The following is a 5,018-nucleotide window of genomic DNA, read 5'->3' as shown; positions in this document are numbered from 1 at the left end:
AGGAGGCTCTTTCAACCAGCCAGGGAGGAACCCCAGATGTAGTGAATCATTTGACACAGCAGGTAAGGTCCTTTGGGGACTAATAGTCTGTTGGATGCCAAATTCTTGGTTTTTTTCTCGGGGGAGGTAGACACACACACACACACACACACACACACACACAGAGTCACCATGAGTTATATAGCAGTCAAATGGAAGGTAGACATATGACATATTTCAGACTAAACCAGTGTTCCCTAGTGATTGCTGGACTTCATCCCCCTTCTGCCTTTAGAAACATGGCCTTCCAGAAGGCCTAAGGATGGATTCCAGAGAATGCTGGAGTTTTGAAAGTCTGTTAAGACCGTGGCTCTTGAGGTACTGCCCATGACCAAATGTTCAGGAATGTGTCTAGCCTGCATGGATGACTGATTCCCAGAGGGAACTCTAGGGTGGATGCAGGGCTGTCCAAGGACTTATGGGAGCATTATTCCTGGCTCGCGGTGGGTACAGCCTCTGAAGAAGGCACCTTGTGGGAGCTCCATCTTTAGTAAGTAACATTTTGCTTCATGAACCTCGAAACAGCAGCTGGCACCGAGGTTAATCTGTTCTTGGTGACCTGTTTAATGGCTTTTCTCCTTCCTCTTTCTCATCTTATTCAAAGCAATTATTGGATGGCGACTTATGTGAAGATTGTCTCTGTGGCAAGAATAAGGCTCACAGGAACTCGACAGACTCGCTGGCGGTGGGACTGCGGGTTATATTTTGGTTCTTCCCCATTTCTCTTTATTTCTGACACACGCTTACTTTTGCAGTGGTGAAAGATGCTTTGGTCCTTTTCAAGTTTGTGTGGGGTATTTTGTTTTGTTTCGTTTCGTTTTGTGGTGTGTGTGTATGCCACCAAAAAACTAGAAACTATGGTTTTCTGGTTTCATGTCAAAAATACAAAATGAGCCTCAGAAAGAATTTAGAAAAACTAAGGTGTAGTTGCTACAAAGGTTTTGGATTCTTCCCTTCCCTTCCCTCCCCCCCTCCCCGCCATGTTCCTTAAACGATTCAAAAGTTCAACTTTCTCTCAATTCTGCGGCCCTCTATTCTCCACCCCCACCTTCTGCCCCCAACACCTGCTAGCTGGGTCACCCTCTTGAACCATATTCTTCACTTCAGCTGCCCTCAGTAGATTAACTTTCTAAACTGGGAAAGCAATACTCCACCCCGCTAAGCAGAGGCAGTTTCGCTAAGACAGATGGAAACAGAAATGGACCACATTCACTTGGTGATTTGCATAGGGCCAGACACTGCAAGCTGGAGCCTCAGAACTCAACCAATACCTTCTTAGAACTCCTGAAAAGCCATCCTCCTCTTGTGCTCAGGTCTCATTTGGTGACCTTTCATCCCTTAAGGACTACAGCTAATTGATGGGGGAGGGGCGTTGACGTACACCCGAGAGTCATGCTGCCTTGGGTCAAATCTTCATGCTGCCTCTTCGGCTCTGGAGACTTAAATAAATCACTTCATTAAACCTCTGTGCCCTCAACTACAAAGTAGTGACATCGTGAACTGGATGGAATTTGTGCCCGTGGTACCCATGGAGAGTGTACCATGCACCCGAGCTATTGTCAACATTGGTAACTCTGCCATGCCTTCCTTGGGACTCTCAGTACTCATAGAAGTTTCTCAAACCTAATTTCTGTTTCAATTGAAAAAAAAAAATAATCTGTGGGTGTTTTTAGTCCCAATACTCAGGAGTTTGAGTCATGAGGATGACTTGAGCCCAGGAGTTCAAGGCTAGCCTAGGCAGTAAGACCCCAGATAAGAAACAAAGCATTCATTTTATTTTGGGATGATTAGAAAAATTTTGTCTGGATTTCATCCAAGGTGTCACAGACATGAGGGAAAAGAATTCTGCATTGATTGCTAAGCTATTCTTGAATGGTTGCTCAGACCAGTGTTCTGTGCATACAATAAGAAAGAGGAGAAGAAGGAGAAAAGAGAATTGAAGGATGGGACAATGCAAACAAAAGATCGTACTGCAGAAGGTCAGATGGCAGAGCCATCCATGAGGAAGAGCCCCTGAAGGAGGTCAGAGTTCAGTCACCTTAAATGACGTCATGGACAAAGCTGGAGAGAAAGCTATGCTTGGTTATTTAAGATTCATAATTGTCCAGGCAGTGGTGGCGCACACCTTTAATCCCAGCACTTGGGAGGCAGAGACAGGCAGATCTCTGAGTTCGAGGCCAGCCTGGTCTACAGAGTGAGTTCCAGGACAGCCAGGGCTACACAGAGAAACCCTGTCTCGAAAAAACAAACAAACAAAAAAAAAAAGAGAGTGAGAGAGAGATTCATAATTGTACATCTAGAAGATGGTTCTCAACTAGAGACTTTGTTCCCAGGGAACATGTTACAACATGTAAGATCTTTATCACGCTTGGAGATGGAGAAAGGAGCTTCTGGTGTCACTAGGCAGAGAATCAATGTCTTACCTGCACAGGACAGCCCCCTACAACAGTCCCAAATGCCACTGGGATGGGAAGTCCCGGAATGGTGACTGTCCGCTGAAGGGCTTTTCAGTGTTTTTAGATACTTTTGTCCCTTATAATAAGCAGTGTTCTCAGACACAATTCACCATGGCATCTCCTCTTCCTGCCATCACCTTCAGGGCTCCTACTCAGTTGCCTGATGTCCTCGGGTCTTTTAAAGGGGAAAGGAAGCAAAACAAAGGACAGCAGCAGCTAGATAAGCTGGTGGCTGTGTAACCTCACAATAAAATCCCAGGCCCAGAAGCCTCCTCACTAATGCCTCTTTAGATAAATCAACACTTTCCACTCAAACAGGCAGCCATCCAGGAAGATTCAATGAAAAGAGCTTCAGCAGCGCCCCCCAAATACACACACACACACACACACACACACACAGCAACACTTAAACAACAACAAAAAGTTTATCAAGATTTTAGTCAGAAACGGTTTTCTTACTTCTTAGGGAATGCATCTCAGCAATCCAACAACAGAGGAACGTGACTGCTGCCTGTTGACCCTGCCAACTCCACACTACAACGCTGGGGTAAACTCATAAATTTGTTTAGAAGAATGTTTGCCTCCCTTTACTTTATGACTCTCATGGATGTCTTTTTCTAAGAGGAGGAGCCTAGCTTCCAAGAATCTGAGTTCAAGCAAGGGAGACTGCTCGGAGGAACTGAATCTTCCATGTAAGTGTATAGCCCCGGACTCGGGCCCCTTGAGGACATAAAGCATATCCCTTCTTAGAAACTGCCTCTCTGCCGGGCGGTGGTGGCGCACGCCTTTAATCCCAGCACTTGGGAGGCAGAGGCAGGCGGATTTCTGAGTTCCAGGCCAGCCTGGTCTACAGAGTGAGTTCCAGGACAGTCAGGGCTACACAGAGAAACCCTGTCTCGAAAAACCAACCAACCAAACAAACAAACAAAAAAAAAAAAAACAAAAAAAAAAAAAAAAAAAGAAACTGCCTCTCTGCTCACGTCAGATAGGAGAGGAAATGGAAAGGTCTTTCTATGAAGTCAAGAGCACAGGGGCAGGGGAGGGGAGGGACAGGCAGGAGCACTAGGACGTTTCTCCAAATACCATCCCTCTCAGAACTACTTGACCTTGGTAGCTAATACAGGGCTGAGATGACTCGAGCAAGTACAAATGGCATTCCAGAAAATCAGCTACCACAAATCAGGAGTTTCAGAAAAGCGATAGCTTGGCAGCGTCTTTAAGAGCCATTGAAGATGTTAGCAAGGCTGAACGGAATGGTTTAAGAACATATGCTGGGCATGGTCATGCAGGCCTTTAATCCCTGCACTAGTGAGGCAGAGGCAAGCAGACCTTTGTGTATTTCAGGCTAGTCTGGTCCACATACTGAGTTCCAGGCCAGCTAGAGCTACATAGTTGAGAGCCTTTCTCAAGAGTTTTAGAGCCAATGAATTCAGCTGGGAAAAAGCAGTCGACACCAAGCCTGACCACTGAGTTCAATCCTGGGAACCCACATGATAGTGGAAGGGGAAGCCCACTCCCAAAAGTTATCCTCTGACCTCCCCACTGGACTGTGGCATGCACAGGCTTATGCATAGGCTCACACATGTGCATGCATGTTCACATGTGTGCACATATGTGCACAAAGAATTTTTGTAATACAAATATTTTAAAAGACCCGAGCATCTGAGAAGAGTTGGCACCAGGGTCAGATTTAATATCTCAGTGGCTCTCAAGACCCACTACTCCTTACTGAACACTTTTGGCCATTGTGCAAGGTACTATTTCTCTTTGGTTCATTTAATCCTCACAACAGCCTGTGAGACCAGTTTGCTTATCCATCCCTGAACTGTAGAGGAGGGAAGTCTATGGAGTCAGAGGTTAGGAGGAACGATATCAAAGTCTGCCTGTATACAGACCTGAATGCGTGGCAGGCAAGGTGGTTTACCAAGGCCCCCAAGACTTGTATGAAAGCACCAGGAGAGAATTTAAGAAGCCAAAACCAGTAAGGGAGGGAGTAGGGGTCAGGCAGCAGGGATCTGAGCAGTCTGAGTGCAGGACCATCCTCTGGGGTGAACGTGTGGAATGCAGCTAGCTACTTGTACAGTAATGGATCAATATGGGCATTCATGTGTTAACTGCAAATTGTGGGATCACCTCTTGGGCTCTGAGCCCTTTGTACTAAGTCAGTAGAATAATATCTGAGATTGGTGGACATAAATTTTTAGGTCAACTTTGAAATGTTCGTATTAGCCAGGCGAAGTAGGAGTACACACCTTTAATTTCTGCACTCAGAGGCTGGCAGATCTCTGAGTTCAAGGCCAGCCTGGTATATAGAGCAAATTCCAGGACAGCCACAACTACACCTGTCTCAAAAAAAAAAAAAGTTTATTTAGTTTATTTTACATAGGGAAATCCTAACTCAGAAAAAAATAAAATGTTGATATTGTGGTAGCTCACACCTGTAATCCCAGATTAAAAGCAGAAAAATCAGGAATTCAAGGTCCTCTCTAGTTACGGATAGAGTTCAAGGTTTGTATCAAAATT

The 5,018-nt window shown here is 45.3% G+C and overlaps 1 long non-coding RNA gene across 1 annotated transcript in view; it reads right to left on the bottom strand.

Moving 5' to 3' along the window:
- Window positions 1-2,597, bottom strand: part of LOC114626180 — a 6,618-nt gene extending 4,021 nt beyond the window's left edge. The window contains exon 1 of the long non-coding RNA XR_003712189.1: window positions 2,463-2,597. This is a non-coding gene — a long non-coding RNA (uncharacterized LOC114626180). The remainder of the gene's footprint in view (window positions 1-2,462) is intronic.
- Between the last annotated feature and the right edge of the window lie 2,421 nt (window positions 2,598-5,018).

Source organism: Grammomys surdaster, unplaced genomic scaffold, assembly GCF_004785775.1.
Source record: "Grammomys surdaster isolate TR1022 unplaced genomic scaffold, NIH_TR_1.0 229, whole genome shotgun sequence".
Classification (NCBI taxonomy): Eukaryota; Metazoa; Chordata; class Mammalia; order Rodentia; family Muridae; genus Grammomys; species Grammomys surdaster.
Note: the sequence above shows the minus strand (reverse complement) of the source record. Positions and strands in the feature narration are given on the sequence as shown.